This window comes from Rattus norvegicus, chromosome 19, assembly GCF_021556685.1.
Source record: "Rattus norvegicus strain SHRSP/BbbUtx chromosome 19, alternate assembly SHRSP_T2T, whole genome shotgun sequence".
NCBI classification, from domain to species: domain Eukaryota; kingdom Metazoa; phylum Chordata; class Mammalia; order Rodentia; family Muridae; genus Rattus; species Rattus norvegicus.
The window spans coordinates 2,223,322-2,250,434 of record NC_141552.1 but is presented as its reverse complement, the minus strand read 5'-3'; the positions used below and the strand labels follow the sequence as shown (position 1 = coordinate 2,250,434).

The 27,113-nt window shown below is 42.4% G+C and overlaps 1 protein-coding gene and 1 pseudogene across 2 annotated transcripts in view; both read right to left on the bottom strand.

Moving 5' to 3' along the window:
• Cdh11 (cadherin 11) overlaps positions 1–19,268 on the bottom strand; it is a 156,565-nt gene extending 137,297 nt beyond the window's left edge. The window contains exon 1 of one of the 2 annotated variants that reach the window (XM_087595276.1): positions 19,083–19,268. The gene's annotated coding sequence lies outside the window, so the exon portion shown is untranslated. 2 annotated transcript variants of the gene reach the window in all.
• LOC147998774 (uncharacterized) overlaps positions 19,116–27,113 on the bottom strand; it is a 129,941-nt pseudogene continuing 121,943 nt past the window's right edge.

Genomic DNA, 27,113 nt, shown 5'->3' with positions numbered 1-27,113 from the left:
ACCTGAGGTCTTAATTTTATTTATGTCATTGGGTAAGACTCTTTAGACCTTGGTCAATGTGACATCAAGAAACATGAAGTAATCAAGCTATGAACACAGGTACACTGAGACATGTCCTTTGAAATATAAACATTGGGTTATTTCCTCTTCAACATAATCCACCTTGATTTAAATAAAAAAGCCAAGTGCATGAAAGTTTGAGACTCTAGTGAACTTCCATGCACACTCTCCACTGCCAGTCACTACTAACTGGATTTCCAGCCCTGATATATTTGAGAAGTAGAGTCTGAATAGAATAGATATAATGTATATCCATGAATCTATGTCTCAGTTGACAGAATCCAACATGAATAAATGGTAATTATTCACATGGTCTAAATAACACAGCTCTCCCTGCTACATGTTCTTATCTCCCATAGTAATGCTCATTGGTCTTCACAAGATTTGAAATTCCTAGACAAATTTGACATTGGAAGTAGCTAGGTTTATTGAATTATTTCATCTTCTGGATTCATAGATAGTTATAAAATTTGATAGGGATTCATTTGGTCCAATAAACCACATGAAGTACAAATAAACCACAGTATATGAGAAGTATATAAGAACATGGTATTGATTTATTACCGTCCTGTATTAACCAAGTTGTTAGGTTATTGTTAATGCTCTTGCTTCACTACACTTATGATTTTTTTCCTCTGTGTTCCTGCATGCCTACAGTAGTATAGACATAATTCCAGACAGAGAAACAAGTTATTGAAGCATAAATCCAAGTTCTGAATCATTCTCACTTATAATAATGATGAGCACACTAGAAAGGCTTATTTAAGATTTCTGAGGCTTTTGTTTCCTTATCTGAAAGATATGGGTGGGTGTATATGAATGCTTTGACTGCGCAATAAGGCAACATGACAAGGTGTTCAACAGAGCATCTCTTTCCCCAACAGTATTTTTAGAATTATTCCTCTTTGAGAGACCTGAGTTCTGCACCCATTTACACAGCTTCTACCAAATGCATGCAGCTATAGGCCATTTAAAATGTGCATAGTCCAAACTGAAATGAGTTATAAATTCCAAGCACATGCCTTATGTCTGAGATTTGGGAGAAAAGCAATCATGTGGTTAACGTGAAATACATGATTTATCTTTTGTTTTGCACTGTGTTGTGATAAAACGTTGTACAAATTAACACCATTATTTATCTTTCACTTTTAAAAATCTGTTTGCTGGAAATTTTTGAATTATGTAATTACTATTAATGCTAAAGTATTAATATAAAATAATGCAAGCATTATAGTTCTGTTTGCAGCACTGGGTTGAGGAATTCTCCTGAAATTTCAATTGCAATCATATAAAAGCTCAAAGACAAAGGATTTGGTAGAGAAAATTGAGTTCTTAACATGCTCAGCATTATGCAAATGTGATTCATGCTGAGACGAAAGCACTATAGATGTCAATGTCTTCTTAAAGTAAAGCATTAAAGGGTCGCAGGTGACAAGAAGTTTCTCCTAAATCTAAGTGACAGTGTGGTGTAAGAGGATGTGTAAGAGGAGCAATAGCTTAGTGACCTCCAGTGAAGCTCCTGGAGGAGCAAAATTCTGCAGTACTGGAACTTAGTACAAATTCCACAGTGCCACTCACTAACCACACTACTCAGCTTGGAGACAGAAACCATTTTGCTCTCCATTTCTCCTAAAACAAAACATACTAAATATACTTACATAGACTTATAGCTACTATGTGTCAGGAACTGTTAGAATCTGAAAAGCTTGCAAAGGCTCATGTGTTGAAGCCCTGATCCTCAATGCATCACTCTTTTGAGAGGGGGCTTTGGGAATATGAATGAATCATGAGGACTCTGATTTTATCAGTGGCATAATTCACCCATTGTTTGCTAATTACATGCACTATAGGCAGGTGATAGAAACTTAGAGGTTAGGACTGAAGGAAGTGATTCCCAGGAGTCTGTACTTTAACCCCTCAATCTTCTATGCACTCTTTATACTTCCCAGCCACTATGAGATGAACAGTTCCATTCACCATGTGCTTATCAGCTTGTTCTACTCACTACTATCCTCGTAACTATGAGACTACAAACTGAAACCTTCAAAACCACAGGCTATATAAACCCCTCTCTGTAATGCGGATCCCTCAGATAGTTTGTCATAACTAGAGAAAGCCAACACAAGTCTTCACTGTACGCTTGCTAGGTGCTGCCTTCACTCTAATTGTATAGATGAGAAAACTCTGTCCAACAGTTGCAGCCTGCACTGAACTCATGGCTGAAGATTATAGTGAGGGAACTGAATACGATTCATTTAAACCCCTTTGTCACTTGAACCTTTGATCAACTCTGTATACACAGCTGAGACTCTCATACTATAACAAAACTGAATGAGATGATAAAACATAAAGCCAAGATCAAAGAAAGATGTGTATCTCTGTTATTGTTATTGTCACAATGGGATATAGACTTTAAACAATTCTGCCCTATAAGCTGAAAAGAAAAGCCTCAAAATATAAAGAGAGATAGAAGTGAATGTTGTAAACTGTGATATCTTAACAGCAAAATAGATAGGGGTCAGTAAATCAGAGAATGGATATTTACAAGTTAACACTTAAACAACTTGTACCCTTGGTTCCTTGATGTTAACTATATAGTAAGTGTATGGATCTGGGGTTTTTCCAGGTCTCCCTTCCAAACTACTTTAAACTTCTAGATTTGCCATTACAGCACAAGAATATATATAAAGCAAAGTATAAGTGTCCTAAGAATTCTGTGATTTTTGTAAAGGTTGGAGGGTTTTATTTTGTTTGCTCTTCTAAGGAGCCTAGGAGGCACTGGGGATTAAGAGATAGAAATAAATACAGAGGGAGATTTAAGGAAATCTCTCAGCTGAGATGAGCCCACAGCAAGAGTCCCTAAGAGTGTCATAGAGGATATAATGGGGACTAGCAGACTAGAAGATCTCCATCTGTACACCCTACAACACAAAGGACCCCCACAGGGCAACAGTCAAATCTCTGTAGCAACCCACACTGGCACTGGCACCTCTGTATACATAATTATTATGACAAATGACGTTTTTGTTCAATTTCATGTGGAAATTAAAGTTAAATTAGCACATTGCCCCACATTTGAGGTCATGTGACTGTTATCGTCAGTGCTCCTTGGTAGTAAAGCCAGCTGTGCCTTGAAAGGAGGAGGAGCAATACAGGTGGCTCCACTGTGCTCAAAATTGCTAGGCTCTGAATCCAAATCAACACAAAAAAGTTTGGACCATGAGATACAATCAGTGTCAGGTCCTCAAAAGGAAACCATCTTCTAAAAATATTTGGTGGTTTAAATGATTTTCTGTGCAAATGTAAAATCAGGAAGACAAATACCTGAATTGTTTGGGTAATCTCAGCAACAAGCAAGCACGAGTATTTCTCCAAGATTAATACTATTCCAATGTATTTAATGACTTCCTACTCTTGTTCATAAATCTTTAACTTTCTTTGTTTCAAACACCGTTCACTTACATGAGCTTGGTGACATATTTAGGAGGCTTCAGGCAGAGCTGAGAATTAAATCTGAGTATCCAATGGTCTGCTATTCATTTAGCTCTTTGTTTTGTTTTGTTTTTTATCAAAATAAAAATATGATGCCAGCAAGCTGGATTAGGAACAGAATGTGTAGTCAAGCAGGACACAGCAACATCTGTCTATGTGTACATTTTAAGCAGAATGTAGCTGTTCTTTTCCATGCTTCCCATATAGTTTGCAATCTAGTCTTCTACAGCAGAAATGTGAATCCAGGCAAGGTATGTTACTTATTGGACACAGTTGGTTGAAATTGAAGGGCATGATAAAGAGATATATCCAATGGTATACAAAGAGAACAGACCAAGAAACATAAGATTATGGTAGATCAAAGCACAAAGCATAGACATCTGGTGCCTTTGTTGATTTGTGCAAATCTCCGCCGCATGTTTTGAAGTGATTTCTTGGAATGTCAATTTCAGTTCTGATGCTTCTTAATGCACTCCTGAAATCCAATTTAGATTATTTATTTGAATACATTAATGAGTTTTTGTCTCTACAAAAATTTACAACTCCTAAAATGTGACTTCCTTCTCTATCGTTCAGATGGATCCCATCACAAGTCTATAGCAAATACTGAGGGATCAAAACTAAGTGCATGTGTCTTCCTTCAACAACTCTTACAGCACACTGTAAACTCCGAGTATGAAATGCATACTGTGGTGTGACACTCTTGGTGGCATCCTCCTTTCATTATGATTGGGCTGGACAGAATCTGAAACTTCAGGACAGAATATGAATCTTAGAAATACAACTTCTTACTGTCTAACACTTCTTTTTAAAATATTTAAGTTGTGTGAACACATCCCAGAAAACATAACACTCTGTGTCATCTTTAAATCACTCTAAGTGGGGATGGTGCCAAGAACACATCAATCCTAGATGTAAGTGGGAATATCACAAGGAAAAGATTCCCAAATCATTTCAGTACTGAATTTAAGTCCTCTAATAATCCATCTCAGGCTCTTATTGTAAGTCTATGAGGAAAATAAATGAAATAAGTTACAGAAGGTCCAGTTTCAAGCACTGATTAAAGAACTTCATAAGGATCCATGAATGATCAATAGTAAATCTCATGAATCAAACAGTAGAAACATCTTAAATCTCGTGTCTATAACAAATAAAGTACAAAACACAGGAACTCTGGGCTCTCCACTTTTCAACTATGTAACAAAACGAAAAGTTATTTGGCCGTCCCTAATCTTATTTTCCACCTTTTATAAATGGAGATAATTACAGTTTCTACCTCATTGAGGTTGTACTAAAGATGGATAGAAGTAATTCATGGAAAGTGCTGAGCATGGCGTGTTCATTTTAGCTGTTACAATAATGCTTCAGTCAATATTGAGCTTCTCCACCAAGGTTCTCCTCATGCAGACTTCATTCCTTACAGTTTTGCTTCTTTCTATTATTTTTTATCTATTCTTGTCCTGGCATTACTTGACAGGAACACTTGACACTCCCCTGTTTAATATCTTTAAAATAATCTTCCCAGGATTTAAGGAATAATAGCTAAAGCCTTGAAGTTGATATTCAGGTATGGCTTTCAGAAAGGGTTCTAAGCTTGGGCACCATTACTCACAAGAGACACCTACTCTGTTCAGACAAACAGCTGTGCATTCACATCCTGCTACTTTGCTCTGAGTGTCCCCTGCCATTGAATCCTAAGATGTGAGGGTCAGCAAGAACTATGTCAAATGGTTTCTGAATAGAGATTTGAAAGTCAGATTATTTTAGAGCTGGACAGTCCCCAAAATACCACTTTACAGATGAGAAAACTGAGGTCAATTGGCTTTCCATGGTCAACGAGCTATTTATCAGCAAAGCCTTTACTGCATTGCTGGTCTGCCTCCAGGGAAGGAACCTCAGAGCATCCTATTAGGAAAAATATTTGTCAGCAATTGGCCATAAACTTGCTGACAAGTGATCTTTGTCCATTTGTGAGAAATGGGGCAGAAGGTGTGCACCTAGTAAGAAAAGAGCATAAGGCTTGCTTTCCTGTGTTGCTTACATCTCAGGATTACAATGCAGGAAGTTATGAGAGGAGGGAAGCAATGGGGAGAGGGCTTCTGAATGATTCCTTGTGATCTCAGCTGTCATTTACTTCAAACAAATATAGTATCTCTGGCTGGATTTGGTCCTAACTAATGCTTCCAAGTATGATGGTGAGATTTACTGAAGTTAGAGAATTTCTGAGATGTTTACAGTCAAGATGACAATGAAATAAACCCAAGAATCAACAATGCATTACTTTGAAGGGAAGTGTGCCTGGTGCTAAGAGCTAAACTGTAATGTTTCTCTAAGATAATAATTCTTAGAGTGACACTTCATTTATATAGTGCTATTTAGCTCTGTAAAAAAGTGATAATGAAAAATGAAAACTATGACTTATACCACAGCTGTGTCTATGTACCATGTATATATAGGAGAGTGAGGTGGCACAAGACAAACATCTGTTTACTCTGCATGAATTTTAGAGGAAAATGTTATGAGTTAGAATAGTCATAAATGGGCAAACATCCTGGAATAGTATGGAGCAAATCCTAGAAGGCATTTCATTGCGTGCCCACCACATACTCACCCAGTTTCATGAAGGGGAATTGTCAGCTACTTAGGGCCAACGTAGAGGCTGTCACAGTGCTCAGAGAAATGCAGACTGCTCTGTCCAGGAGCTGAGATGTGATTCGAATTACTTCTCCATTCTGAGGACAGTCCACTTTCATATGCTCAACAATGCCACAGAATCCCTATCTATTCCATGACTTAGGACTTTTGCAATGACTTACAAGGCTCAAATCATTTTCTCCAGATAATTTCCCTGTCCTTTGCAACAAACACTGTCTAACAAAAGTAAGTCTCTTATACTGCTTCCTCTAGGAAAACTCTGGAAATAAAAACTTTTCAACTGAGCTCTATGGAGATGCTCTGCTAAAGTTCTAACATCTGATGCCACCTATAATTGATACTCAACCTAAGTCAAAATGATGTTTAAGGAAGTTTCTTGGTGTTCCATAGAGTGCTGGGTGTTCTATACCCAGCACTCTAAGCACCCTTCCAACAGAAAACAAAAGCCAAAAGTCTCACCTAGGTATTGCAGTAAGCTCATTCCTCACAAAAACCAAGAAACGTGGAGGAAATGCAGCATTTGGGGTTGTTTAGTCGAAAGCAATAAAAACAAACTCACGAACTCTACATGGCACAATTCTGGCAGGAACACTAGAGTAAAAGGTGTTGGAAACCACCAGCAATTGCAGAAGAGTGGAGAATAAGAGCTATAGACCAGATCCTAACATAAAAATCAGTGGATATAGACACCATAGCTATCCTTTCCATAAATGAAAGTCCACCGCTACAGAGACCTTTGCTGTATCACTACTGTTATAACGGAAATGATCCTTCATCAACAATATCAATAACTGTCTTGTCCTCAAATCTCTTACACCCCCCATCTTCCCTCTCCATCATCTTTTCCTCTTCCTTTCTCTATCTTGCTTTCTCTGTATTTGTATATACAATATATATTGAATATAAAGAAGTTGGGACTGAGTTGTTGCTCTGGCTACCACAGAAACTAGTAAAAAGCACTTTCTGGTCATTTAAGACGGCAAGAAGAAAGAAGTTTCTTTTTATAGGAACTTTTACAGGAGTTTATTCTCCAAACATTGAGAAGTGATTCTGTGACCAAGTAGAAGATCAGGCAAACAAAGCTCTAAATGTGAATCATGAAGAATGAGTTACAGGGAGAAGGTATTCTTCTGGAATACTGGATCACTCAGTTCGAAGTCTTGAATGATTTAACATGACTCTAGCCCTGCTTGCATCTGGATATCTCTAAGTTATTTTTTTTCTTTAGTCTTTTTTTTTTTGGTCAACGGATGTTGTTAAACTGACTCAAAATATGAGATTAACAAGGATGACAAATATTCTGCATGACAGAATTAAGCTTAAAAATATTTGCTGTACCAATTAAATGGACACCATGCAACTATGGAATACAATGGTGACTGAAATAATATACTGTCATTACATGAACCACATAAAGAATTTTTATGTCTTAATACAACTTTGTATCGGAGCCATCTTATAAGTTTGATCAGTGCATGATAGACAAGTGGAAAAGTATAAAAATATTACTTAATTAAAAGGAAGAAATGAATGAAAGAAAATGAAAAGAATATAAGAAAAGAAAAAGAAAAGAAAGAAAACAGACTACTTGCACAACGGGCAGATCTCCGGGCTAGGATTTTAAGTAAGTCAGCCTGGTTTTAGAGCTTATACAGCTCAGAAAGTGCCTTATCATGCCTTACATGCACACGGACAGGTGGGGAAATGTGTCTCAACAGCACTACATAAGGAAAAACAAATAAACAAATAAACTGTGGAGCAGAAGTCCTCTGGGTGATATGTCTGGCAATAAAAGCTAATGTAATGTAGCCTCAGGCTGCAATAAAAGAAGTGTATAGAAGAGAGCTGATAATCTACAGTCTAGCCGCCTGGATTTCAGTCTGCAATCCTCTTCTGTGTAGAGGTTTGGAGGGAAAAAAGAATGGGCTGTGTAATCTGGACATGTGGAGATTGGAAGAAGCCATCCTGGAAGGTAAATAACAAATAGTCATAGCATGGAAGACGAATTCCTACCATTCTACACGCCATCAAATTCAAAGAACATAATCTTCAAAGTGTCTGAATTTGGCTCAACATAATGAAGTATTTCTAACAGTGGCATATGTCAATGTGCCAATGGTATTTTTTTAAGGCACAGTAAGTTGCACATTAGCAAGGGTATCACAGCATTTCTAGGGTGTGATAGGAAAACAGGACCACCTACTGGCACAGTGCTTTAGTTTAGACAACCTCTAGGGTCTGTTCCTAACATGCAGGCCTTCAATTGCATCATACCTTCTGAACCCCATCTTTGCACATTGAGCTGGAAGTGTCTTGCCCTTTCTTAAGCCCAATGTGCTAATGTCTCCTTCTTCTCTATCACTGACTACTGCAACCTCAAGTTTTATAGAGGACACTGACTACTTTCTGAATTCTGGACAGTATCAACCCACTGAGAAAATGTTGTTGTGATTTTTCAACAACTGTATGTTCCACTCACAGCCCTTGATGACAAAGCCATTTGTATCACGACAGCTCTTTACAGATGTGACACTTGTGGTAAGTAAATTAAGGTCACTACTATAGCTTGCATTTTGACTGCTCCCATTGCTTCTAACACACACACACACACACACACACACACACACACACACACACACACACACACACACTCTTATGTGTGTGTCACTTTCCCTAATGTAGTGTTATGGAGAAATAAAGGAAACTCCAATAGATAGGTCCTAATTGGAGGTCTTCATATCATTGTCGGTGTACCCTTGATGGGGACTGTCTGACCCAGATCTTTTCCCCCCTTCTTTTTGTTTCCTGATAATGAAGCAAGATGTCCCCCAACCCATGATTCACTTCTCAACCCCATAGGCTGCTTGTCATAGGCCAAACTGAAAGAACCAATCCATCATAGCTTGATTAAAACTGTGAGTCCAAATACATTTTCTCCATATAAACAAATCACCATTAGTACAACATGTTAGTGATAGGAAGCTGTGTGTCACAAGTAACATTCTCAGTTTATCCTCAATAGAACTACGGAAAGGAAAGAGCCTGGGGGGAGGGGGGAAATCACTACACAGCAGGAAAGAGTTAAAGGCTAAGACCCAAAAAGGCCAAGACCAATTACAAAATACTATTGAATAGCATATCCAATTGACTGCCCCCACCCAGTGTAGGGTGGGGAGGCAGGAACGGGGGATTGGTTGGGAAGGGGGAGCACCCTTATAGAAGAAATGGGAAAGAGATAGGGGATCTTATGGTTGGAAAACTGGGAAAGGGAATAACATTTGAAATGTAAATAAAAAATATCCAATTTTTAAAAAATTGACAACAGACTCCCATGTAAGAATCATGTAAATTATTTCAGCTTAGCTGGCCACGGATGTGACAGGCTGTATGTTTCTTTAGACAGCCTTGAATTAAGTAATGTTTTAAAAAGCACCAGATCACTAGTACATATGTTAAAATTATTTTTTAGTTAAATACCCTCACCATGCCCCCCCCACACATACACATGCAAACATTGCACGCATGTGGGCTTGTCTAAATGCCCTTGACTTTTGCTTATAGATAGGGAAAAGGGATTGTGTTAAGAGCCAAGGCAACTCACTTCATGGTCAGTAGGGGTTCTACTGTCTGCTCTGGAATTTCTAGGCGATTCTGGATTCTCCTGTGGATGGTTCACCTCCTCTAGGAAGGCCAACTGGAACAGTGGATGATTTATGTAGTGATTTCATACATCTGACTTCTGAGAGTACTATTTGATAAAACCAAGTCCTCAGACTTCACTACAAGAAAGAATCCTCCTATTCAGCCACAGTGATCAGAGTGCAGCAGGCACTGGTGTCCCTTTTGTCAGATTTCAGGAGTGAGGTGGCAGAAGCGGATGAAAGATGATCAGAATGGAAAACCCGGAAGCCGTATCTCGTCAGTTTGGTTAAACATTGAATGACAAGGACATCCCAACAGGGTAGACAAGCTTTGGTGTCTGGTGCCTAGATGTGAATCCCAGATCTGTGTGTTATCTGCTCCAGGATCCCAGAAATGAATGTTTTCTCTCCTTGTGGGATGTGATTATCCTCTTTCAGTGCTTTTATGGGTAGGAAGTCAGAGAGTGCATGGAATCCTTCTTTAGCATAATACCACACTGACTAAGTGTACAATAAATGCTGTAGTTCAACTGTTATGGGAAACCAGTTTCTAATATCTGTAAGACTGTCAGGAAAGATGGACATATGCTGGGAAACTAAATATAAGTTCCCGGGAAGAAGTTACACAAGGTAACACCTCCTTCATTAGACAGAGCTTTTTTTCTTTTACCTTTTCACTTTACATGCCATTCACTCACTGCCCCCCTCGTGCTCACCCCCTCCCACAATCCTTCCCCTACTCCCCGCACATCTCCTCTGAGCTGGTGGGGTCCCCTCTGAGTATCCCACCTCCTGGCACATCAAATCTCTGTGAGGCTAGGGGCATCACCTCCAACTGCTAGACAAGGCTGCCCAGCTAGAACAGAGAGAGAGAGCGTTTTAACGGACAAAGCTAATGAATCACCTCCTGCTTTCCAGTTTCCCTGAGAGATGGTTAACAGGCTGCCATCCTTGAGACATTTAGGATGCTTGTAAGATCATTGTCAAGAAGAACCCCTGCTGAGAAGAATTAAACCAGAAACCCTTGGAAGCTCCTTTTATGGAAAAGGTTTGGGACTGCACGGGGTACCACAGTCACATGACTAACTCATATTTTCTGTAGTACATTTTGTCCACGATTAGTAGGAAGGTCCAGGCATTTGACACACATCCCACGTAGTAGGAAACTGCGGAACATTGGGACTCAGAGTAGATTTGCAAACTTAGCCTCAAGTGTCTTAAGTTTCCCTGAGAGGAATCTCTCTGCCTTCGTTAAACAGTTACTAATCCTAGCTCCTATAGATGCTATATAGGATTATAGAGAGATGGTGTCAGCACATGGCACATAGTAGGATCTCAAAAAATGACCTTCTCTGTTAATCTCCATTACCAGGTGAATGCAGGAGGAAAGGGTTGGATAGAACACTGGCCTAGGACAAGAACAGGTGCCTGACGGAGGCTGCAGATAGGAAGCACCCAGACAGCATGGAGGGCTCAGGAGCTTGCAAAGCACAGGCTGGCTGAGAAACAGTGTGTAAAAATGGTTGGGAAACCAATAAGGGATGCGAAGAGAGTGAATCCCCCTGGATTTTTTAATCTAGAAATCAAGTCGTTGTGTTCTTTTCTGGGTCCATTATAGACAGACATCACCGAGTGGGGCACAAACTCCTTCAGCGGCTGTCTCTTCAGGGGTTAAAATTGTCACTGTGCAAGCCCTTTGAAATCCCAGACTACATTTACCTGAAAAACAAACAGGAACAGTCTTGAAATTGAGACGATTTATCAAGAGACTAATTATCTTTTAAGCTAGTCTGGAATAGTAATGAGCCGCTTTTACACGAAAGCAGACCCCTGATGGATATCAGCAAATCACATGCTCCGGCAGCGTTCCCAGGAAGACGTTACTTCAGGGTAACTCCCCACAGCAACCCATATGTGAGAGGAATGAGCGGTGGAAAGGCTTGCAAAGGTATAAAGGAGGCCTGGCCCCTTTAAAAGCAGTAACTATCTCTAAAATCTCTACTGCCTCCTGAATATTCTAAATGGAAGAAGGATGGCTCACTTAAACACATGAAATCATTCAAAACAGGCAGGCGCTAACGAACACTCCATCACTTTACTGAGAGATGCCCCAATCTACAGCAAAGATTTACATCTAATCATTGAAAGTAGGAGCTGCTGACTGTCATCATTAGTCTAGAAAACCAAATCCCAGTTCTGTGTGTGGGGAAAGGGCTGTATGGATGCATGCAGGCACATGCAGGAGCACAAGCCCAAGGACCCAAGGACACATGTGCACATGCCTGAGAAGGCCACAGACAACTTTAGACACGTCACGTGTCATCTACCTTGTTTTGTGAGGGGTCTCTCATTGAACCTGGGGCTCACTGATAAACCAGGCTGGCTGACCAGAGAGCCCCAGGCATATTTGCCTGTTTCCACCTCCTGGAACTGGGATTACAAGTGCATGCCACTGGCATTTCTAGGGATTGAACTCAGGTCTTTTTGCTCAGCAAGTCTTTTGATTGACTGAAGAGTCTCTCCTCAGCCCCAGGCTTTGCTTCTGCAGTCAGTGGCTTCAGTGTTTATTGGAGTGCAGTAGGCATTGGGTTCAACCTGTTTTTTCCTTTAAAACAATCCCAGAACACATACAGAGGTATTATTATAAGGTCTGTTTATATTTTTGTTTGTTTGTTTTGCTTTTTCAGAACAGGCATCTGAGTCTTCACATAATTTGTGGGTTAGTTTTCACTAGATATCCATAAACAAAGAAATTTCAAATGCAGGATACTTAAAGTTCTGAAAAGATGTGGGTGGGACTAGGATCAGCTAAAGTATGTGTTCTTCATAAAGGCCATGTATGGAGATTTAAAAAAAATCCTGAGTAGTCAAAATCAATAATACTTAATGCTCTATTTTAAAGTCAAAATTACTGGAAAGGACCTGGAGAGATGGTGCAGTGGTTAACAACACTTGCTGCTCTTATAGAGAACCTGGGTTCAGTTTCCAGCACTGACGTGGCAGCTTACAGCTCTCTCCAATACCAAATGACCCCATGCCTTCTTCTGTCCTCCATGTGTGCCAGGAACACACATGGTATACATACATACAGAGGAAGCATACACACACACACACACAATGAATGGATAAATATTTTTAAAGAGTACTGGAAAAAGCCCTGATGAAGAAAAGACAAATTTTTAATAAGGGCAGGTGTAACCATACAAATGAATGCCTAAGTTCATCCTCCTCATCCTTATTGGGGCCGTGCTGCTGAGCAAGGCTACTGCCATGTTTAAATAACTGGGCCAAGCTTCAGCAATGATAAAAACCACCCCAACTCTTTGGGCAAAATGTTTCCAAAGACCACAGTGAGTGCCCACAGTTTAGTCATCAGAGCCAATCACACCAAACTTATTAATATCTTGAAGTATAATCTAGCATTGATAGCCAGGCCTCTTCTCATATTCTTGATTCACTGCTGGAACACAAGGAGAACTGGAAACAGATCTCTCTGTGTCTGAAATTAAGACCAGGGAGGAGCCATCCTACCACTGAGCTTGCACTTACAATTAGATCACCATTATATGGAGGGTGACACTGGGCCTGAAGCCATTCCTTGTAAAAAGAACTGAACAGTGAGAGATGAGTTTAATGTGTAAAAGTCACTCCAGTGGAATGGATCAGATCAGGAAGTAAAGGCTTCTCGCCATCTGCAACAGCACAGAGAATCTGATAAGAAAGCAGTGTTCATTCACAAATACTCTTCAAGGAATACACAGTTACAGAAGACACACAGCAATGCCCTGCTCCCTAGCAGGAGAACCATTTACAGAAACTTCCAGGCTCAGCCCTCAAAATGTTCTACCTGGAGACATTGGGAGATATAGGAAAATAAGAGAGAACACTTTATAGCTAGGTGATTTTTCTCTCATGCTCTCACTGATTTCTTCCCCTAATTCATCTCGTCACCCTTAGATTCCTCTCCCATTTTACGTCCTAAGGTACCAAATTCTGTCTGCCTGAGCTGAAATCTTCGACTGACTGCTATGTTATAGAAATACAATTTCTCTCTGAAAGTATCCTAGATCTCAACAAATGTCCTCCAACCAAACCAAATGACAGTGAAAATTGGTCTACAGTTCTAATGTGCATTATACACGAGCCCTTAAAGTGTAAAATCACCGTTTCTCTAAAAGTTAAATCAACTGTCTGGTGGTGAGTGAGCATCGGTTTACAAAGCACTTCATCTTACTTTCCACTAAGTGACTTAATAGTCACTCCCATAATCCATTTGCATTGATCCCATCTTCATCAAATGTCCACAAATTCCAACACAGCTCAGAGCTGCTAAGAATTCTACTGCTGAACAACCAGGGAAGCAACTCTATTCAGTTAAACAAAATCCACATAAGACAGTACTTATTCTTGATCGAGCTTTCCTCTTAATCATTACATAGCATTAGTTCATTCAATTTTCTGAACTTTAACAATTACACCATCAAACAGTAACAAATAATAAGTTTCTACAGCCCAAAATGTGCTGCTTAATCATGAACTATCCTTTCCATATCACTGAAAAAGGAAATTTAAAAAAAAAACAAAAGCCTCAATGATTAAACTTCAGTGTTTGAGGGCTAAACATGGATTAAATTTGACTCCGTGCTAAAGTTAGGTTTTATAGGGCAATATCAGGAATGATTTAAGTGTAATAGTATAATATAGCATTTACTGCTATATTATAACTGCATGCTCCAAAGTGTTCACCAAAAATTAAATTGCAGTTATTTTATTTATTTGTTTGTTTGTTTTGCACATCGCAAGTAACGTGCCGATGTCTTTAAAAATCTCTTGAAAGAATGTAATGTTATTACAGACACCTCAGGAATACTCCCCTCCCCCACCGCTAGTTCATCCCATCCTCCTCCCAGAATCAAAATGGGCTTCCTACCACAAACAAATAAAAGTAATATCATCCATCCATCCGTCCATTCGTCTGTCTGTCTGTCCGTCCATACATACATACATACGTAAGTACGTACGTACATACATACATACATACATCTGGCACAGCTGCCTCTATGAGAGCTAACCTTAGTTATCATTTGCTCAATCCCAATCCCCAGGCTTTGTCTCTGGTAAAGTCAAGTCACAAAATTTCCCAACTTTCTAGCAAAGTCCAAAGATGAAAGAAGAGACTGCAGGTAATAAGTCCTCCCACTTGAAAGATGCTGGAGCACACAATCTACGGGAGCAGAACCTGAGCGGCCGAGACAGGAATCTGGCCTCTCCGCAGAGGGTGCAGACAAGACTAGAAACAAAACTGCTTTTCATGGTGCCCTCAAAAGCAGAGGGGCTCCAAGTCGAAAGTTGGAGAAGGTCACCATTGCCCTCTAGTGGCCAAAAGTGCAATCTTCCGCAAAGGAGTCCATTTCCATGGACGCACAAGGCCCTCAATGTCAGTGCAAAAGTAAAGTAGAAAGATGTTTAGTTACCCTCCTCCACTCTGTTCGTTAGTCCTTCCTACATAAAGAGGCGACTCCAGATGACCATCCCAGTAATCCTGATGGACCAGTGAACTCAGATGAGGAAATTAAAATGTTTCCAACTTTCACCTGTTTTTCTTTTCTTCCTCCAATAAACTCGTAAATTTTGTAATCTTTTCCATTAAAAATTAACTTACAACTTTTTATAAGCTAGATATCATTACATATTTCCGGAGCATTAACTTCGATGTGTAATCATTGACCTCTTCAAATTCTAAATAAAATGTTAGCTCTTGACAGATTAGCCAACTTCTAATGAAGTAATGACTAATTTCATAAAGGGGAAATTCACTGCATGTATATTTTGATGCATTAAAATCACTCTCTAGTGAACATATAAAGTTATATGTATATTTTTAATGAAATACTTAGAAATTCATAGTGATCCTGTGGAACTGACTATGCAAGAAAAAAGTCCACACCTTCCCTCAACACCATGAAGTGTATTTTATAATTATTAGTCAATAAATAAGTATGCTATAATCAAAGTATTAGAGAGTCGATGCTGAAAATAAGCTCAAATAAATATAGCAGATTTTTGAGCTTCCAACACAAAAACATTGGGTATGAAGACTAAAATCAAATGTGTAGCCCTTGTTTAGGTGGTTTTGAAAAATATAGATTTACATATAATAGACCAAAGTTTATGTAGATTGTCTGCTTTCTAGGTTATTGGCATTTATAGAAAAGGTTTCAAGACACTCAGGGCATGTGGGAGTGTAGTTTTTGTGATTGTAAATCAAGCCATGAAGTCAATGTCATGGTGATTCCCATATGAGGGTCTCCAAACCTGAATCCTGACAAAGCAGCCATGTAATTCTATTCAACGTGAAGGAAAAACCATGAATTATAAAGACATGTGCATTAAAGGGGCATGAAATTGATCCATATTCCCCCAAATGATGACATAGCTCTCCAACTCTGCACCCTCCTCCCACAAATAAACATTCTGAAGCCACCACAGTAAATGGGGAAATATGAGTTCTGTGCCATAAAAAAGAAAGAAAATAGAGCTGTAGCTTTTACTTTTTTCAAATTAACAAAAGATTGCATCTTAATTGAAAATAGAATTTAAGTTTCCAGTAATTTGCTGTGGTGCACTGATAAGCGTTCTGAACATAATGTAAATTCTGGAGTGTTATCAAGATGGTCCAATGTTTCCACAAGAACTATTTTAAGGTTTGCTTGCTTTCTTTCCTTCTTTCTTTCTTTCTTTCTTTCTTTCTTTCTTTCTTTCTTCTTTTTGCTTTTTTCCTAATATGCAGTAAGTCTACGTTAAACAAATGTCCAAGTACAGCCTCATGAGATCATCCCATTCCCATTCTTCCTAATTATTTGTTCATACTCCCCCCCAACACACACACAGACACACAGACACACAGACACACAGACACACAGACACACAGACACACACACACAGACACACACACACCGGGGATGAAGATATTCTCTCTCTCTCTCTCTCTCTCTCTCTCTCTCTCTCTCTCTCTCTCTCTCTCTCTCTCTCCCCCTGTCTCCATATAACAGCCTAACCAGGATATATAGACTTTGAACTAAAAATAATGTCAGTAACCATTGGTTGCTACTAAAGAAAAAAGTATAGACTCCCAGGACTTCAATCTGTTTGCTGGGATGCAATACCTTTTCTCAGAAAGCAAAATGCAAACCCCATTTCCACACAGCAAAGTTCCCTGGCCTCTGTGTGGTCTCTGCTGAGTGCAGCTCGCATTCCTTTGTACTAGGCCAGATAGATGTTTTGCACGGAGGGTTCGAATTCCAGGACCTAACTGGCCAACCCTGAAACTTCAAGAGTCAGAGATTGTTTAAGGAACTTAACATGCCTGTGGCTTCAGGGTCCCTTTAGTACTGGCCACAGCTATGTTCCTTTGTTTTGCAACTTTTATTCCTTTGTTCTACTAAAAGACCAAGCTGCCTGCAGCCAGGGTTGAGCATCCCTTCTAGATTCTGGGACTCTGTCTCCTTGATCACCAGAGAAAACAATTCCAACATTATTGAAATGAAGGTCAGTCCCTTCTCTTTTTCTCGGCTACCCTTAAAGGCGCTCACACACAGCTCAGCCTCACCAATATGCTGATGCGCTGCGAAAAGGTCCTCGATCCTGAGAACACAATTGTAGACCGGTCCCCAGAAAATACAGACACCCCGCAAATCCCTGGACGTCTGTTACAAACCCTACAGATAAGGAAATTGATCTATCCTCTCGCCAGATTATTTATCATTGCTCTCTGTGATTAAACAGAAAACTTACTGCTTCCTAGTCCATAGACAAGAACGATCGGGAAAAAATAGGAAAAGATTCAGGAGCCATCCTTAAAGATTCCTTGAGGAAGAAAATGAAGGGGAGACTTTTAAGAAATCTCTACCCTCCTGCAGTGCCAGGCTTTCATTAACAAACCCACTCCCAGCCCTCAGGGACGACCCTTCGTCATGCAGAAATGGCACCGTTAAATAATTAGAAGACGCAATTTCTTCATTGCAGTGCGATAGCCCGTGAGATTCCAGCTGCATTATTAACAAAAAGCAACAGGGCTTCTTCCAACATCTAGCGAACCTTTCACCCGCGGAAGGCAGGAGTGCGGAGCCCGGGCGAAATTCTGGCCTTGGCAAGAAAGAGAGTAGGAAACTGGACCAGCAGCCTCCTGGGTCCCACTTTCTCCAGGGACCCATATCATCCCAGAGCGAAGAGACCCTGCCTTAAAAAGGCTGGGTTTCACAAGGGGAAAAGGATACTCCCGCCGCCTCCCCCCTCCCGGTCGCTTCTTGCTCTTCCTACACCGGGGCAGGGAGGCCAAGCTCAGGGAGGGAGGCCGAGCGTGCGGAAGCCGTGGAGGCTTGGAGCGCTCTGAGAGGAGGCGCAGGCTTTCCGGTAAGGTTTGATTCTCAAAGTTAGCATTGACCCTGGAAAGCTTACTCCAGTCCAAACCAGAGCCTACTCGGAGTCCGAGCCGCTCGTAGACCATCCCCCGCACCGCTGGAAGCTTAGGAAGGGTGACTGGAGCCCCCGAAGAGGCGGGAGCTGGAGGACTAGCTCGCACCTCAACCCGGGCCTCACAGCCGCAGTCCACAGACCCCAACCCACACTATCAAAGTGCCGCCAATCGCTGCTCTCTCCCGGCTGCCTACTGTCTTTGGGGGTTTCTACCGTACTCTCTACACCGGCACCCAGTCCAGGGGAGCTCTCTGAGAAGGCACCGGAGGACCCCACTCTAGGAATCCCACAGAGAGCGATCTTGTCTGGGGAACAAGCGCAGCGCGGGCGGATGGGCGGGCGGGCACCGCACAGGGGTCGACTTTCCCTAGAGACATCACGGGAGCAGTCTGCGTGTCCAGAGCACAGCTCTGCAGTTCCTTGCCCCAACCCAAAGCAAACCCCCTGTGATGAAGCCATGGTGCAACAGCCCCCCATCCCGGGGGTGGGGGACCAACACATCAAAGAACCGGGGAGCGCACATCTGGCGCCTCAAACCCCTGTTCTGCCTGCTCCCACAGCTGGCTGCCTTCTTTTTCTCTTATTTAGCCCCCCATCTCAAAAAAAGCTCTCCTGCTTTGCATTACTGATCTCCATCAGCTAGCAACCTCCCCCTACCGCAGACAGTCTCTCCAGAAGCAATTCTTTTCTCTTTCTGCCTACTCTGAGAAGCCCTATCTAGATGGGGTCTAGGGTCTAGAGTCAAGCCGAGCACCTCACCTGGGGCCCTTGCGGGTGGACGCGACCTCCTGGTCAGCTGTCCCTGGCACTGGGTGAGCACAGCGGTGTCCGGGCCCCGGTCCCAGTCCCAGTCCCATTCACAAGTCGGCGGCTGCTGCGAGCGGCCCCCGCGGCATCTGCTCCTCGGTTCGCGACGCTCCCCTCAACTGGCGGCGGCCGCGGAATGAGCCGCGGAGCGCGCTAGTGGCAGGAATGAGAAACCGGGGGGAGGTGGCGGGCAGGCAGGCGGGTAGGGGGGGAGGAGGAGGGAGGCCGCCGCTGGGAGGGAAAGGGGGGCGGAGAGGAACCGAGGCTGCTAGACACGGAGAATTGGGCCTGGAGGAGGCGATGGATGCCTATCCTGTCGGCGCTCCCCCCCCCCCAGGGGCCCGAGGGATGCAAAACCCAGGAATAGGTGGCCTGGCCGCCCCTCCTGCCCTGGGTCGCCGCGCTCCGTCTCCTGTGGGGACTCAGACAGAGTCTAGAGCGACTGAAGTTGGGCTGGGGATACACAGCTAATCAGGAAGGGCGACGGAGGGAAGCTGAGGAGGGCTTGAGAGCCCCCATTTTCCTCTGTTCCTGAAATCCGCTCCAACTGGACAAGCTAGGGCCTCCACTGGCCGGAGGATGGATTGGATGGAAGGCATTGTCTAAGTACAGGAGGCAATCGGAAATTAGGGAGCACATTCTATTCTTTATCAGTTAGTCCTCTGAAAATATCTCCACATTGATCACCCCTGCCCAGAGCCCTCTCCCACGAGTCTTCAACACCCCAGCATGTATCCTTTGAGAAATCCGCTTGCAGGGAGAGCGGTGAAGACACTAGAAAGGGGCATTTGGATTCCAAAAGAATAGAGTTTTTCCTCAATGTTTTTCTACCCTATATGCAAAGCCTTCTTTAGGGTCAGCCCCACCAGGACACGTTCCCTGGTTTCTGTTCTGGCCAATTACAAGCAACAACCCCATCCTGCAGTTTCACTTGTTGCCTCCCAGAATGGATGGACACTACAAAGCCCCACAAGACCCCGACGTGAATGCCACTGGGCCAGAGGATGGGCCTATGTGAGGAAATATCCGCACCCTGACTCAGCCTCCTGTTTATATCTCTCCCACAAGGACCCACTACAGCAAAGGATACCCCAACCTGATTGCTGTCCTCTTTAAGCTTTAAAGTGTCTGAGCCGAAGGGCTGGATCTAAAAAAAAGAAAAAAGAAAACCCTGCCAGGGACTGGGCGGGGCACTCGGTACCTAGAGTAGCATGGGGACCCGGCACTGTGAGTGGGGACTAAGAATCCATGCTTCCGCCGGGACCTTGGGTTAAGACAAGTTTCCAACCTGGAAGGTGTTGGAAAGAGCAGAAGCAGAAGTAGAGTTTCCAGTGGGTGAAAGATGAAACGGAATTTCTAGGAGAGTCGCGGTGGCTTGGGAGTAGTGACCTCAGGAAAAGAACAATAAAATGACAAGGGAGAAAGGCTGGGCGATGCAGCAGGAGCAGGAAGATCTAAAGGGGAGTTTAACAGGAAAGAGAAGTTAAAAAGAAAGAGACCACCAATGGAAGAGAGCGCCAGGACCCAAAGCGCACGGGAAGGGCACTTGAAAACCCAGGGAGAACTGATGGGGGTTGAACCCAGTACCAAAGCACTTAGCTACCAGTCCGAGGGACCCGGAACTCTCACATAATCTTTGGTTCTTAGGCTCCTGGAAATGAGATCAAGAACCAAGACCCGGAAAAGACCGCAGTAATATCTGCCCTGTGTTTGCGTTTTCCGCAGCATCTCCAGGTCCCTGTGACACTGGGTGCCGCCCCTACCCCCCACCCACAGTCACCATACTGCTGGAAAGGAAGCGCCTGTCACTCCGTGTAGACGTGGCCTTTAAACTGCCCACTCTTCTGGGAAGGGGGGGCGCGAAGCTTTCAGCTACCCACTTCACTCATCTCCCCACTTAACTCTTCCCTCATTCCGGATCGTGCCCAAAGTTCCAGGCCTCCCACCGCCACCGCCACAACACGCGAACATGCAGTGTAGCTGCTGCTGAGCGCCGGCCAACCACTACTTGTCTGGAGACTGCTGCGAGCTGAGCCTTTTCTACTCGCTCCTCTTGGTGCAGGGACCTAATCCCCTTCTACGACCATTAAGCTAGGTTTTGCTTTCTTCCTGATTTCTTTGGCTCTGTCATTTCATCTGAAGTTGGATCTAAGCCCTAAAACTTTGGGCATGTTCCAAACCGCCACCGGAAGTCCCCACTGTAAAAGAACAAAGGGGCTGCTACCTAATCATTCCCACATACAAGTGAAGTTACTGGAGGGAGAAGCAGAAAGTGTCTTACTATCCCTGGTATTTACTACAGTTCCTGGATTTTCCAATCCTTACCGTGCTGCAGGAAGGCAACAAGCAAAACCTACAGCTAACATTCATCTAACTTCTTGCTAGAGAAGAGCTCGGAGCCGGCCAAGAGTAGGCTCAGGATAGTCTTCTGAACTCCAGTTGGAGGTGTATCCCTGTGTGAGCCCGTTTACTTGTGATAGGACTTTGAGCTGGTAATTGCCCTCTGCTTTCTGTTCAGAGTTCAGAACTTGTTCTTTAGACTATCCACTTCATGAACTATAGCATCATCGAATTTGAAAATGAAGTTAAACTTCGCTTGGTAGGGTTTTAAGTGGCACTGCACACTTGAATAAACAGTTGTTGCACAATTCTACACCAAGGGTTCTACTCGAAATCAGAGAAAATACACCATACCAAGACTGATTTGTGAAATGGTCACACCTGCTTTAGCTCCAGTGGAGTGCATGTGGGAAACAGTGGCCCTGGGTAGATGAGGCGGATACAGATACATGAAAAGATGATGTATCCATCCACTGGAATATTATTTAGCAGGAGAAAGGAGAGGGATAATGACACTTGTCACCTCATGAAAAGCCACATGCAATATACATAATTCCTCTAGTAGGGAATGTCTAGAAAAGGCAAGCTTACAGACATGGGCAACAGAGCAGTGGTTGTCCGAGGTTGAGGTTATAACCAGGAACTGGCTATTATGGAGTGGGACAAAAGCAGTTTCTGCTCAGAAACGCTTCAAATAAAAGAGCAAGGCTGGCTGTACAGATTTACTAAGACACCTCAGATGATAATTAACAGGGAAAGGGAATTTTTTGGGGGGGGGGCATTTCTTTTAGGATGATTCTCGGGACATTCTGTGACCTGCAACTAAACCCCATCAGGCAAGGCATTTGAAGAGAGAAAATGAGTAGAAAACTTTTTTTTTCAAGATCTGGTTCTTACCACCTTCATTAGAGCATCTTATACATGATGCATTGAGTTAAGCCCCATCCCTACCCCTTAGTGCTCATAAGTGATTAATTCCAAGGAACTCAGGCATTCTATCTGCTTAACTTGTTGGGCACACCCACACAGCTTACAGTGTGCATTTCAGAAAGGATTTTTCTTCTTTTATGACGATGTTAGGATCTGTCTTCCAAATCCATATTAAGCACTTGGGTGGAGTAATGTGTGATTTCAGCTCAGATTGTAAAAGGAAAAAGAATAGAAAGGAAGAAAAAGAAAGAGATAACTCACCAAGTTCCCCAAGCAGCTCCCAAGTTCTGGTGCTTATCTTCTCTGTGCCTTTGATTTGCTTTTCAAGGGAGTAAATGAGGGTTCAAGGTTTTCTATGCCTTCCAATCCAAAGCCAGAGGAAGCCCAACTGAGGCCCCTCTAGTCTCTTTCTCTATCTGTGGCACAGAGCTGATAATTTCATGTCTTTCCTCATCAAAGGGGCCTGGTCCTTTTGATGTGCTTCTCCTCTAACTCTGAAGATATCCAGTGCCTAGGTTGCTATTCTTCATTCTAGTCAGAAGCCTCCAAAAACTGTAAGAGTCACGTGTCTTTTATCTGTCAGAATCCCAATTCTGCCCCTGTTGTGTCAAATTTCTGGAGAGAATTGAACGCTAACTCATTCCACGCCAAAATAAGGATACCACCATAGTCCAACTTGGTGAACTAATTAGTCTTTCAGGTTTACTTACAGGAGCAGAAATAACCTCAAAACATCTCCATCATCAAAAGCCCAGACGAGCCCAAATCACCAAAGAACTATGAAGCATGCCTTACTATTAGATCCAAGTGTCTCTTCCAGGCAGCCTGGCTTCTACAAGACTGTCTCCCAATAGTATGTACAGCTGATTCCATAAACTTGGGAAGGGAGAAACTGAGTGAATCTTGTCAGTTTTAGGGGCTTCCTGAAGCTATTGAATTGTTTCTTTCCTAAACTTAATGAATTTCCATGGAGGATAAGATGCTTCATCCTTTAAGAACTCCTCCCAATGACAGAAAGTTCTTTTAGAGGAAACCCCTACACAGCAATCTCTCAATGGTTGCATGATTTTGAGCAGTCTGTTATTTAGTCCCAAATGATGTGGTTTCTAAGTCTATTAAATGGGACTATTGCCTGAACCTTAACTGTTGTGGAAATTTGGTGTCTACACTTTCAGAAACAACAGATGAAGTGCCTAGAACAAAGATTCAACAGATGAAAGCTATCAGTTATTATTATTAATGATTAAATTCGAGGTCAGTGCTTTAGTTAATCTGATTAAGGAGAATACATGTTGTAATTAAAGATTATAGCTGTGAGAATCAGCAATATGACTCTCAGCTTAGAATACTACGACTGTTGAAAGCTGTACTAACATTCCAGTTTGCAGTGACAACATCAGGGGCAAACAGGATCTCGGTGCATTCTATGTCTGACACAAATCCAGCAAGTCCCTTTGGACAAGCATTTCTGTGGGCCTCAGGCCCTATAACTGTGACTGAAGTCTGTCCAAGTTGAGCTCGTGTGTGCGTGCGTGTGTTTGTGTGTGTAATTCTTTTTTTATTATTCACTTTACATCCCACTCACTGCCCCTCTCTCAGTCACCCCTCCCACAATTCTTCCAGACACCCTCTCTCCCCTACTCTAAGCCCGTGAGACTTCCCCACTAAATACACAGCTACCCTTACACATCAAGTCTCTGCATGGCTAGGGGCATCCTCTCCCACTGAGGTCAGACAAGACAGCCCAGCTAGAAGAACATATCCCACAGACAGGCAACAGCTTTTGGAATAGCTCCTGCTCCCCTCCCCGCACATATGTAGCAGATGTGCAGCTTGTTCTTCAGAGGGGTTGATTCTTACAGAGCTGACATTTTTTTTTTATTATTATTAACTTGAGTATTTCTTATATACATTTCGAGTGTTATTCCCTTTCCCAGTTTCCGGGCAAACATCCCCCTCCCCCCTCACCTTTCTTATCGGTGTTCCCCTCCCCACCCTCCCCCCATTGTCCCCCTCCCCCCAACAGTCTAGTTCACTGGGGGTTCAGTCTTAGCAGGACCCAGGGCTTCCCCTTCCACTGGTGCTCTTACTAGGATATTCATTGCTACCTATGAGGTCAGAGTCCAGGGTCAGTCCATGTATAGTCTTTAGGTAGTGGCTTAGTCCCTGGAAGCTCTGGTTGCTTGGCATTGTTGTACATATGGGGTCTCGAGCCCCTTCAAGCTCTTCCAGTTCTTTCTCTGATTCCTTCAACGGGGGTCCTATTCTCAGTTCAGTGGTTTGCTGCTGGTATTCGCCTCTGTATTTGCTGTATTCTGGCTGTGTCTCTCAGGAGCGATCTACATCCGCAGAGCTGACATTTTGAAGTTAAAACTTTTCTTTCCTTTTCATTAAATGCAAAGCATCTCAGTGGCGCAATTCCCCTTTCTGCCACTAGGAGCAACTAGGTCGCCATCTCACATAAACCCAGTCTTCAGGCAGCTGCCCAGAGGAAACGCCTCCTTCATAAATCTATCGGTAATACTTTAATCTCTCCTTTCTCACCTCCCCTAAGGGAAATGATGATGCCTTTATGATTAATATCTACAACCATTCCTAAAGCTAACTCAGAGTCTGATACATACAAAAGAAAACACACCAGTGAATATTTTTGAATGAGCTAATATGAGTGAATTAAAACCAGGGTTTTAGCTAAATACTACTATGCTAATATTATATCACGAATGATCCCGGTAATCAGGGACTTAAAGTAAAATGTATTTCTCTCTTATTTGTGAGTTTGTTGGGTTGCTTGGTCTAGAGTTAGTTGGCCTATGAAAACTCAGTTTCTCTTTCTGAATTTCTCTTTATCCTTCCGACATTAGAGTGGTCATATTCTCACAGTGTAGGAAACCAGACAAGAAATCTTGGAGTGAGAATATACAAGCCTCTGAAGTCGTGAGATCCAATGGTAGATACTTTCTCTTTTAACTTCTACTCTTTTGGCCAGAGCATACCACAGGACCAGATGGGATAGTTAAAGCATTGGAAAAATAGATTGTGATTTTTTTTTTTTTTGCAGTGGGAGAAACTTCACAGTTGAGTGAGGAATGAGGAATTGTTTCTGTGCAGGGAAGTATAACATGTTAGAGCAGCTGATGCATACTCTAAGAGGCAGAAGCAGGTTTCCATCATCCCCCCTCAGAGCCATCTTGGGTTTTCAGGTCTATGGGTTCTCACAGACACAAATTCTCCAAAAATACTAGAGACAAATGACCAGGGAGGTATTCAGCCTCACTTCAAACCACTGTAACTATGCCCTCACTTTTTAAATCAAGGTTCATGGTGTAAAGGGAGAAGGCAAGCTGATATAATAATGTAATAATAATAACCACTAGGTTTTATCCAGCCTGTTTTATATTCCAGAAGCATTTATATATAAAACTAACAATCCTCAAAACATTCTTTCAGAGCCTATATTGCCATCCCTACTTTACAGATGAGAGAGCTGTGAGATGAAATTGCATGTGCTGGCCAGGTGACTACAGTGGGTAAATAGGAGAGCTGGGATTCCAGTCTGCATGTGTTGGACTCTTAAGGTGTCTGTCCCATTAGCCTCCCTTTCAGGGGTGAACGTGGTGATAATCTTCAGCTTGCTATGATAAAAAGTTGGAAGAAGAAAGAGAAATGAACTTTATTCCGTATTTCCAAGTCAGAGGACATATATTCAATCCTGAGGGACATTGCCCCACAGGTAAGTAAAGTTAATTGAAGAGTCCATGATAAATAGGTAACAGAGAGAGAGAGAGAGAGAGAGAGAGAGAGAGAGAGAGAGAGAGAGAGAGAGAGAGGAGAGAGAGAGAGAAGCAGAAACAGAAGAGAGGCAGCCAGATGACTATCTATGAAACTGATAGGCCCCCAAGCCTAAGAACCCAGATTCTGTCTCCCCAGACTCACATGGTAATGGCTAGAACTCTGACTTCTGCAGACGTTCCTTGGACCACCATACACAAACACACTCATGAACACACACAACACGCACCACACACACACACACACACACACACACACACACACACACACACACACTAAAATACATTAAGAAAGGAATAGAGAAATAGAGAAAGTATATCAGTGAGAAGGAAACGGTGCAGTAAGGAAGACCAAATACATATTGAGGTACATGTGAGAAAATGATCGCATTTCCATGAAATCTGTGGATTTGAAGGCACTGAATTTCCTGACCTCCACAAGGATGTTAACTGTAACAGTCTCACACAGGTCTCTTTTCTCTTAGGTACGAATGAGCAGCCTTTGTTCACCTTGCAGATCCCCCTTGCTCACTGATGACTTATTTGTCTCTCTGCTATCGTTTAAGGAAAATTAATCCAATTTAAAGACACTCTGATCAGCTGCTTATAGTTCATCCACCTATTATTTCTTTTCTCTATTAGTATTTGCCCACTTAATGGGCTTCCCCCTGACTCTCATCAGCATCAGCACCCACTCATCACTCTAAACACCACTGACCTTCGTTTCCTATCCATTTTGACAAATGCATCCCCATCTATGATGCATATATCCGGTAGAAATAGCACTGTGTGTTTTATTGACTTATTTGTGTTGGTTATCTCACCCTACTGAGATACAAGCTTCAGGAGGGCAAAATACATACCCTCCCTTGTTCGCTCCTATAACTTGAGCATCCAACACACTGCTTGGCATATGGTAGGC